The 12,256-nt window shown below is 29.8% G+C and overlaps 1 protein-coding gene across 1 annotated transcript in view; it reads right to left on the bottom strand.

The window, feature by feature from the left end:
• Nucleotides 1–2,812, bottom strand: part of LOC142326498 (sodium-coupled monocarboxylate transporter 1-like) — a 52,292-nt gene extending 49,480 nt beyond the window's left edge. Inside the window, exon 1 of the mRNA XM_075369079.1 lies at nucleotides 2,651–2,812. The gene's annotated coding sequence lies outside the window, so the exon portion shown is untranslated. The remainder of the gene's footprint in view (nucleotides 1–2,650) is intronic.
• Nucleotides 2,813–12,256: the final 9,444 nt, after the last annotated feature.

Here is a 12,256-nt window from a genome sequence, read left to right as displayed (position 1 = left end):
ATAAAAAAATTCAGTTAGCAGAGTATATCTCGGAAGATAAAAATAATTTCTCAAAGAGATGGATACTAAATCCATTTAGTGAAAATGTTGCAGCTAACGAGTTACCAGTTAAGATTCACAACTAACTCATTGAAAAGTCTGCCGATAAAACATTACAACTACAATTCAAATCTGAAGATTTAGATACATTTTGGCTTGCTCGTTGAACTGAATATGGAAATTTAGTTACAGAAGCATTGAAAAATATTAATCTCTCGCCATGTCTTACCTCTGTAAGGGTATTTCAACTATGGTTCCACTAAAACCCAAATATAAGAATCGTCTTTTATCACTTGAAAACAATTTGCTTTTGTGTGTTTCTAACACAAATGCAACCAACCATCTTGTTAATTTATTTTCTAAAGATGTGTTCTTATAAATGTAAGTAAAATGTTTATAATAAATGATTTTTTTTATTGTTTACGTATGAAGTTGTTGGCTAATTTTCTGACTCAGTTTCATATCACCATGATCCCCAGGTTGAGAAATGCTGATTTAAAAACATTAAAACTGAGGCAGTATTTTATTATAGTGTAGCAAGTGTAACTATATAATTTGAATTATGATCTATGTATATGAAATGGCAAAGTAAAAGTAAATGAAAAAACAAACCATATTTTCCAGACCTTTTTTGGACCTCTTAAACTCCTTTACTTCATTTATTCAGGCCATTACTTCTATGTGAGGCTTGTGAGTGATACTTTGAAATTTGAATTTGATACATATTTTGGCCAAGTCTATAATATATCTATGATTGTTAGCAATGAAAACAATTTTAAATAACCTTTTTAAATGGCATTAGGAACAAAATAATGTTTTTAATAACTTAAAACATTTTGACATTAGTTATTAAAAACATTATTTTTAAATTTGGTTTCTGTAAGTCTTTTTCTCAAAAATTTATACTTTTCAATAGAATTTTTTTTATTTAAAGAGGTTTTATTTTACAAAGGGAAAGAGAAATAAACAGATTTGATAAATCAAGGAGTTTTAATTAATGAGGTCTGAGTTTCAGATACTTAACTATGTAAATTTTATAGTTATTTAATTTGTTTTCTGTGTAAATTAAAAAAAAAAAAAATCAATAATAAATAAATCTTTTATTCTGATTATACAGCTCATGTCAGGAATTTGGTACACCACAGATAAAAAAGGGAACTGCTGTATTGTTTGTCTGGAAGGATCAAGGGAATCTTTGGTAAAACCTTGCATCACAGAATGCACAATTATTATAAATAATAAAAAAAAAATTGGTGTAATTAACATACGTCCATATTAATTAATTAAAATATGAACACATGAAAAATTGTTAAGCTAAATACATGAAGAGACAAAATATATATAAAAAAACCACAAATGAAACCCAATTTAGAAATCAATAGTTATTTGAGTAGAAATTTATAAACTTGTTGAATAGAGATGGAGAAAATTCAGTGTTTTTTTTATTACATTTTTTTAAATTAATTTTATTTAAAAATTTAGTAATATTGTTTCTATAAAATCAAATCTTTTAAGTGAATTTTAAATAAATTGTTTGGAATATTTTCTACTTGTTCAGTAATTATTTTATTAAAAATGGTAATGGCAGTATAAAAGGCCATTTCTCATAAGTCGAAGTATTGTATTAAGTTACATGAAAACAGTTCTGTTGTCTAATTTGTTAGAGGTGGATGTTATTTTTTAGGAACAAGCTGCTAATATTTTTAGCAAATATTTTTACATTAATAAATATAAATGCATCATAATACGAATGATTTATACTTACGGATACCAAACAATGATCTGAGAGAAAACTTTTGTTTATTAAAAATTCATTCTGATTGTTCAGGGAGCCCCAAGAGATGATATACTGTGGATGGAATTTATGTAAGCGTAACAAATATTTAAAAATGAAGATAAGCTTAGCATTTTATTAACGTGTTATATTCGATAAGGTTTAATTTTGTTATAAATGAAATTGATTTAATCATCTTATAAAAATTTGCCATCTAATAAAAGAATGAAATTTTGTTTTATAGATGGTAGAAATAAATATTTTCATTATCGTTAATGGGAATTTTATCAAAGTTATTTATTAACAATGTACATCTACTTGAGAAGTACAATGTAAAGCGTTTAAACTTATTTAAAATTAAATGTTACAATCCATCTATTTTATGCAATAATCAGCTTTATTGAACATTAAATCTTAAATTATAGGTGACAGATAACCTTAGTAATCCCTTGAAAAAACACAGACAAAATGCATTCTGTAGTTTCATATCCTAAAACTACTTATAAAACAAGACATATATGAATATATGTGAAAGGATAATTTCCAATAAAAAAATATATTTTTTACCTTCAAATTTATTTTTGTACCCTGAAAAAACAATGTAAGTTTCATGTGGATGATAACATTTTAGAAATTAAAGTGTAAATAATTTTTTTAAATATTTTATTACAATGTATTTCAATAATTAGTCAATGTTTTTACAATTTTTAAAAATATTAATTAAAATAAGTAAATTTAATTATTTTTGTATCATGGTATAGTAAAATAGTTTTATTTTACGATTACTTTTGAAAATAGGCAAAATTGAATAACTATTAATATGTATTTTCACCTTACCTTAATTTTATGTTATTTACATCTTGAAGTATAGTGTTTAATAAGAGATGACAAAAACGTAAAAGGAAGGAAATTTGTAAATAAAATTTTCATCGTGATGTTTGTGACCTAAATAACTAAAGATATATTTAAACTTCACCAGATCTTTCTGTAATTATTGTACTACTTATTACTAGTAATCACTATACTAACTAGCACTAGTAACTTCATACATTATTCATATGTTAATTACTGGAATCCATAAATATGGTAATCAGTAATACTAATCAGCTATTATTAGTTCATATTATAATAGGATTTTAATTTTTTGTAAAGAAAAAAAACCTTCTTTACATATTAAAATATATTTAATATTTATTTTTTTACTATGAATAATAAATAAATTTATATATATGAAAAATTTATAAATATGATAAATTGGCCTATTATGAAAATGAAATAATGAATGAAAATAAAATAGCTGGAATTGACTGAATAAAGGGTTTGATCAATTGTTATAAGTGGTTCATCTTACAAAAGCCAGAAAACACCAGCGTGTCAAGAGCTACAGAATTTTTTGGCAATTATGAATGAGCTATTTGCTCAGATGATTTCACTGGAGATCATATATACACGAGACAGGAATATCAATGGTACTTAAAGTGCTAAGTTAGGAACTCCCCAGATTGTTTGTATCTGGGGAACGAGGAACATTGAACAATGATAATATGAGTTGTATGATTGTCAGTGCTGTTGGAAAAAGTCCTCCAGTATTTGTATTTTGTAGGGCGAGATCCCGTGATACAATGTTGTTTGAAGCACCTGAGGGAAGTTTAGGCTTAATAAATAGTCCCAAAAGTGGATCAGTGATCAGCCCATTTTTTTACAAGTTCTAGAACATATAAAAAATTGATAATTGATGTCCGAAAGAAAAAAAAATTTTCTGCTAATGGATAACCACAAAAGTCATTGCACTCTAGGTGCTTTATTATTTGCAAGGAACAGTCATATAGTGTTAGTAATGTTTCCTGCTCATTGCACTCACCGCCTCCAGTCCTTCCTTTTTCCTGTTTAGCCTCCAGTAATTACCTTTCAGATAATACTTCAGAGGATGATATGTATGAGTGTAAAAAGTGTAGTGTTGTACAGTCTCAGTTCGACCATTCCTGAGATGTTTGGTTAATTGAAACCCAACCACCAAAGAACACCGGTATCCACCATCTAGTATTGAAATCCGTGTAAAAATAACTGATTTTACTAGGACTTGAATGCTGGAACTCTCGACTTCCAAATCAGCTGAATTGGGAAGATGCGTTCACCACTAGACCAAGTCGGTGGGTGCCTCCAGCCCTTGGAGGCACCCACCAGCTTTTATTTAAATGTAGACATTTAAATAAAAACTGAAAGTAACACGAAGTAGTAGGCTAGTATCAAATTCTGGAAAAAACAGTTACCATTCACAATCTGACTGAATTAACAAACAGAGCTCACATTTCATTTACAATAAAAAGTATTACCAATACTTTTAAAGCAGCTGGCACTTGGCCGCATTCTCGCCTGATTTTTACAGATGGAGATTTTGTGTTAGGCCTAATATTGTGTATATTTATAAACCATCAGTCCTAAAACGAATCCATCCCCTATAGTTGATTTTTCTCTTGTAGCAAACTACACAACTGAAGATCACCCTACAACAAGCAACGAAACCCCTGCTGAAGGCTTATTCAGTTGTACACCTGAAAAATGAATTCACAAAACAAGTAAGCCTAAACATAAAGGAAATTTAACATCTGAAGATCCCCAGCCTTTTCCTGAAACTATTGCAAGAACTAAAAAAGGGGGAAGAGAAAAAGGGAAATCAAAAATTCTGACTGAAACACTGGGAAAAAATTGAAATCCTGCCATGCGGGATTTACTGCCGGTGGGCGGGGAGTCTCCCTTAGATTAAAAGGACATTTCCCTGGGCTGGGCTTTACTTTATTGTATGTCTGGCCCAGGGGAGTAGGGTGAAAAAAAGTTGTATTAATTCACCTGTAAAAAAAAAAACAAGAAACTGCTTAACGACTCAGTTTTTGAAGATATACTTGGCAAATATGAACCAATTGCATGAAAATCTTTCAAAGACGTTGCTGATGGTTTTTTAGGCAACAGAAAAAATTAAAGCTATGTTTTCCTTTAAATAAGCTGTTAAAAAACTACAAATGTTTAGGATATAGGATGTGATTAAAATTTGTTTTCCTACACTCCCACCTAGACTTTTTCCTGAAAATTTGGGCTCTGTCAGCGATGAGCAAGGAAAACATTTCAATCAGGATATTCTGATTATGGAGCATCTAAGGAAGTACTAAGGAAGATGGGATCCTGGAATGACAGGTGACTATTTTTGGTTTTTGTCTAGAGAAACTTATCAAACATCGTACATGCAAAAAAATTTGTCAACACATTTTAAAAGTTAAAAGTAATGATTTAAACTTTTAGAAACTGTTATTTTAAAGACATTTCCACTGATTTAAACTTTTAAAAAACTTTAAAATTGTAATAATGTATCTCAATTTACCTGGTTTTGAATAAACAGAAATTTAGTTGATTTAACCAAATTTCAAATAAATATACATAAATAATAATTTTTTTTAAATATTGATTTCACAGTGATTATACATTTGGTAAATAAATTGTATGTCTAAATCATAAGTATCTAAAAACATGATGTTGTAACACATTCTGATAACAGATTTGAATTCATCACCCCAAAATTAATAAAAATGACCATATATGATTACACTTACATGAAAATTTTTTTTTGTTGACTTGTATTAGTGAAGCATTATAACTTTAAAATTAAAAAAAAGCTGCTTTTAAATGATTATTATTGGGGTACAACTTAGCTTTAATATTTATATTTAAGGGGTTTTGTTCATTTTTATATTTTTTTCATCATTCGTAATGTTTTTGCTGGTTTATATGTATTTAAAACTTGCTTATATTTTTAGAACACAGCAGAGATTCTTTTAAATAACATTGTAATAACATATTAAGATTAAATCTTTGGTTTGTTTCAGAAACAAAAATTAGCATATGAAAAATAACAAAATTGTTTAAGTAAAACACATTGTCTGACTTAATGAAGAATCATTTGTAATGCAGATCATGTCAAACACATCAGTTAGTGTAATTTTCCAGTTAGTATCATTAAAATTGGTAAATACAGTCAGGAAAACCAATCAGTTCCTTAATAATAGTATTGTAGGAAAGAATATAATAAATGTCTTTATTAAATTAGAAATCATTATTTACAGCAGATATGAAAATAGATATTAGCCATATAAAAAACTGGTATTTAGATAGCATTAATAAATAGAACATTTATTTTTATTTTTCTGAGTTAGTATGTTTTACCAGTGACCAACCATATAATATAGCTGTAATTAAATACTATCCGGTCAGGTTAGTACTTCTCTTCTCTCTTCAAATAAAATTAAGTCTCAAATATTTTTGAAAGCAATAACAAGAAGAAGAGGGATTTAAATTTCAAGAATAAAACTTCCAGGTATCAGTGATGTAAAATCAATAGAATACAAATTTGCTCAACTGCAAATCAAAAACCTGCTTAATGCTAAAAGTTTTGAAGAGATGCTTTCTTTAAAAGAGCATGTTGCATGGAACATATTCACAACCAGTTTTTTTAGTTGGGTAATCAAAAGATAAAAATTACTATCAATCAGTAAGCAACGTTTTTGAAGACTACAGAAAATTTGGAACACAATGTTTCTGAAAATACATTTTCTATATTCTCATTTGGACTTATTTTTTTGTTAGTGAAAATCTAGCTGATATAAGTAATCAAAATATTTGAAGAATAAAATGGAAAATAAGATCCACTGATAATGAGAGATTATTATTTGTTTCTAAATCATACAGTGAATTAAGGTGAGAATGAATTTAAATTAATTTCATTTAAATTGAGAGATTCATCTTAATTACTATATTAATAATTTGTAAGTTTATTGAATTAATATTATTATTATTTTAAATCCTCTAAACTTGATAGCAAAACACAGTCATCAGTTTGGCCTCTTCTCAGGATGCCACAGATGCAAATGCTTCGGCAGACATCAGTGTACTTAGGCAACCTACTACCGCCTTCATAGGGACTCTTCCCTCTTCCAACCATGACTATATACTATATAACCTACTACTCTCAACTATCAAATTAACTGATTCGTAGAAGTCCAAATCCCACGCCTTTCTCTAACACCGAAGGTTTCACACAAAAACTCTTCCTATATCTAATTTCAATTAGACCATGCACTCAGACATTACTTGAATGAATCTGTAAACACCAAATATTATCCTCATACCAACAAAACAAGTGTTGCTCACAATAATGGCAATTTTTTCCTACAATTCAATTTACTCAAAATCCTCTTGATTTACTTAAAAATATAGAAACACATTCACAAATTTAATAATCCTTTAATGAAAACACCTCATCTCTCTCGGATTTGGACCGCTTTCTGGAATGAAGTCAGTGCTTATATCCTCCCACATCACAGCTCTTATCAGAGAGTGTTCTGCACATCCATTTTCATCCTAAGAGCAAAGATTTCAGGCAACTGGGGCTCAATGCCAAAATTCCTACCTTGGCGATGTAAGCACCAAGACAGGCCCATAGCCATTTGGGTTGCAGTATATATCTATACTTCTATATCAACATAAGACCCCCCTCAGCCTTCCTGCAGGGCTAATTCTAAGGAAGCCACATCTATGTTTCCTTCCATTTTAGTTTTCTAGTTAACTTGCAGATCAAAATCAGAATTGAGCCTTGCAAGTTCTATAGCTACTTTGGTATGTTTAGCGTCATATCTGGGAGAGATGTATAAGACATGGTGATGTAAAATGTACTGATTTATTGAAATGAGACAGAGAGTCGTGTTTTGCTGTGCTTTTTGTTGTAGTTACACGCTTTTGTGGTGAGAATTTAACTAGAAAGAGGGAGTCAGACAACCATACACTTACGGGCCGTGACAGAAAACCTTACATACTGGTGTAAAGTAGTGGGGGGGGGGGGGGGAGATTACACCAGTATGTAAGGTTTCTATACTACTATCTGTATTAATAAAAATTTTAAAGCTGTGTTAAAGAAACTCTAAGAGGTAGCTTCCATATATATATATATATATATATATATATATATATATATATATATATATATATATATATATATAGGGAGTCTAGAAGCGTGTCACGTATAGTGATGGGAGGTAGCCCTCTTGTCTAGGCCGCTCGGGCTTGCCTGCGTGCAAGAGTAGAAGAGTCAGGGTGTATCCAATGATAGCATGGGGGACCCCTCAAGGGTTGACTGAGGGTGTTGGGCCAAGGGTGTGCAATGCATGCCTGAAGCCAAGTATTGTTAGGACCGGGAAGGGAAGCCTCCCCGCCGAAAGGTTCTCTGGTCGTCCGCAGCAGGTGGTCAGATTGCTCTTACGACACGGGGGGAGGACCCCGAAGGGTTACGTCCTACAGGACTATTTATAGGAGGAAGTCAACTGCCACGGGATCCTGGGGCTGCTTAACGGCGGTTCTGGTCGCCTCGAGGGTGCTTAAATAAAATAAGCGAGACAGGTAGAAGGAGTTAATGGTATTGTAAAGAATTATCTTTTTCCATTGTATATGCTTTATTTTTTATTTTCTTTAATTTTAAGATCGGGGTCCTTTACACCCCATAAGTGTTATTTTAATGTTTTGTAGTGAAATGATATGTGTACGTTTGTGCTTTTAAATAAAATATAAGGGCCCTTCACACCCTTACGATCCTGATGGTGATATTAATCTCTTTTTAAGAATATGATTAGGGCTAATGACCTTAGAAGTCGATGCCCGTAAAACACACACACAAAATAAAAATAAAAAAAAATAATGTTAATTTTAAATGTATAGAAACATTTAATGAATTTAAAAGGAACAAAGTCTAAAACTGGCTAATAAGTTATCCGACAAGCATGTATTTTGTGAAATAAGTATTAATATATTTTTAAAACTAAAAACAAAAGTTGGTGTACAGACGTTAATTTTCTTGGCTATTTAAATAAAAATCCCCAAAGGCTACTGTTATTTTCATTTATTTTAGTATTATGATTTATGACAAGCGATGCATATATTCTAAGAAAATAAGGTGGATGAAATAATAGGTGAAAAAATATAACCTGGAATTAAACCTAAGTAACCAGCTGATTTAGAAGCCAACATGCTAACCACTACATCCATAGTTCAACATAATTTATACATTTTTATGAACTCACACCCCCCTTATAAGGGTAAGAATTTTAAAATGAGTTAATAACTTTTCTTGTGCTTCATTTATTTCTTCTCTACTGTTGGGAAAATAAATCCAATCTCCATCACACTAATATAGTTCAATAAATTAAATAATTTTATCATATTTAGGAGAAAATAATATTTTATTTCAACATTTTAAACTTTTTTAAATTTAAAACATAACCATCTTAAAACTTTTTTCTAACTGCTGTAGTTCAAAGTTTTCAGTATATGGTCTACATCGTTAACTAAAGCTGCAATCATCAAGGGCAAGTTCTTAATGTGAACACAAGCAAAAAACTGTACACTGTAAGTAAAAATAAATTTAAAAAAAATTAACGTATAGAAAGTTAAAAATTAAAGTAACAATAAAATTATTATTAATTCTGTTTCATAGCAATCATTAAAAACATATGATAAAACGTAAACATTCACATTCATTATAAAATCTTGAAACTAGAAGACATGAGTACACAATCTATAGAGATACTGAATATAAACTGAAAGATGTTATAAACACAACGAGGAATAGCAGTGGATAGATGAGTAAATAACGGATGATATAAATTATTTTGTATTTTTTCAACATTTTATATTTTGGAGAATGGATTAAAATAAGGTAAGTTGAAAATCTAGTTTAATAATTATAAATCTATTATAATCTGTTTCCATTACTATCTATTTAAATCTGTTCGCGGCTCGATCAAGATATTGAGAGATGAATAATTTAAAATGTTTATATAATTACAATTTACTGGTTTAAAAACATAAGTAAAACAAGACAAATCGATAATAAAGCAACTAATAAAAATAGTAATCACAACTACAATAATCAGGATAGTAATAATGACAACAGCAAACAGTAATAATAAACATGATTACATACAAAACAGAATTTAAAATAATCGTCAGGATCTATTTACAGGTAGTTAAATATAATTCAGTCCCACTGACAAAAGATATTGGCATGATCGCTAGTATTAACACTTCTAATCACGAGACTTCTATTAACTATAGTACAATAAATAAGACAACTATAAAGTTTTATCACTGCAAATACCTTTAATGTTCACAAATAAAACTACCCTAACAATTTATAAATGAAATTTTGTGCATTATCTCTTTCACTTGCAGTCACAGTAACTCGCCGAACCATTTCTTTTTTCATGTACTGGAATTACTTGTAACATTACCGTAATCGCGTCAAACGTAATTTTCTAAAGTCGCTCCTTCTCTGACCTAGCAGAATACTCTCGCTGAATGGCACCTCACAGAACTCTCCTCGTAGACTCGCATCATAACTTCTCGCTTAGACTGTCAACTGATGATCTTTCCCGGAATATTTATACTCCTATCTTCTTTACCTGCAGGAGCAGACCCCAGTTGAGCGTGAGAACGATCGACCGAGCCCTTTAATTCCCATCCATTCCTAACCTTGGTCAGGTAACTTCTTTTCACGGAACATTTGTTTAGGTGTGTTAGTAGGCAGTATTACAAAGGGCTATTGTTAAACGGACCTGTTATTTTTATTAAAAAGATTCCTTTTAGCCCCTTTCAGGATTCCTCCCGTTATTGTATTTTCTAGTACTTTCTTCTTAATTGGCAGGAATCCGCTACCCAGGTCCGTTATTCAGTCTTGTTACAATGTATATAACTTTTTATCGTGTGGTGTAAATATTTTTTTACTAAAACACATTTATACATTTTCATTGTCCTCTTACCTTTGTTATGTGAAAAAGACTATAATATGAATGCGTGGGAAAATTTACAAATATAAAAAAATAAAAAATTGTTCAGTTCAAAACTAATTATGAGCAAATAAACTTTGAATTTAATCGGTTCAGGCCTAGACTTGATCGGGTGACTCAGCGATTTGCTTGCGTGCTTATTCTAAATACATACTTTAATATATAATATTGTAGTGTGATGTTATGTGTTTTTTGTATGTAAGACTGACGAAACTTAATTGTTTTTTAATTCTCTGATAATGCTGATACATTGATGCGGCGGAACGTGCAGGAAATTCCTATGACAAATGTTTGGTAAGACAATTAAAATTATATATGTTTTTAGTAATATATATATATATATATATATTGTGTTAAATATATAAAAAAAATAGTTATATATAAATTGTCTAGTTTCAAAAGCAGATAAATCGAAAAATGTAAATTTTTTAAGTAAGCCGAAAAATTTTCTTTCAAAATTATGAAATGATAAAACATTGTGACTTATTTGAGAAATAGTATTAGTAGAGTATTTTTCATACTGAAATTTAACTTTTTAATGATTATAGTTTAAGAGATATTTGACAAACTTCATGTGGATGTATTTGTTTTTTATATAATCCAATCTGGATTATCTGGTTTTGAAATAAAAATAAAAGCCATAATAATTATATAAAACATGATTATTTCTGCTAGTTATAATAAAATTAGACAAATTTTGGTTCTTGTGTATAGATTTTATTTAAAAACTCAAATAAAATAAAATTTAGGTAAAAATGTCCAATACAAAAACATTTTCTACAAGCATATTTGGAATTTCTTCCGCTTTTTCACACGGTTCAGTTTGATGAAAATTATTTTCTATTGCCGTTTCTTTCAACCGTCAAATAATTCATTATAAATGCTAAACAGATTAAATTTCTCCATGTTTCCCCGAAATGTTTTGATAGTAATTTCTTCATATCTTTTATTTTTAGAAATTAGCATCTTCCCTTTTCGATAATATTCGGCTGAGGAACATCTTTAATGACTTTCCCAGGTTCGCAAATACTTTAAAATTTCTAATGTCATTACGGCAATTGACCTCACCACGTATTAGTATATTATTACCTTATTGTTCGTTCTGAATTTTAATCTTTTTGGGGGGTTAAATCTAAAATGTCTCTTCCCGGGAGGTATAATAACTGTTTAGATAATACTCTTACAATCAAATATGATATTATCTTTTAATAAGACTACAGTTCCAAAATCTGAAAAAATAACATCGTAATGTGCAGGATTTAAAGCTTAATTAATTTTTCAATGTGACCGAAAGCTCTGTCTGCAGGCAGAAACGATTGGCCAACTACAGGGAAAACTAATACCAATTGTTTCACATTTTTGGAAGAAAAATTCAGAAACTACGAACAACATTCCAACCACGATTGTTCTTGTTTTGTCCCCTCCCCACAGGCAAAGCGAATTTCTGTAATACACACTGGAATTTGAAGTTTTGTTAAGCAGTGATAAAATGCTGATTATTTCGTTAGATAATTTATTATAATCGGCTTCATTCCATTCATAGATGAAGACATTTTCTTACAAT

The sequence above is a fragment of the Lycorma delicatula genome, chromosome 6 (assembly GCF_047948215.1).
Source record: "Lycorma delicatula isolate Av1 chromosome 6, ASM4794821v1, whole genome shotgun sequence".
Classification (NCBI taxonomy): domain Eukaryota; kingdom Metazoa; phylum Arthropoda; class Insecta; order Hemiptera; family Fulgoridae; genus Lycorma; species Lycorma delicatula.
The sequence above is the reverse complement of the archived record's forward strand: the minus strand, read 5'-3'. Positions and strand labels throughout refer to the sequence as shown.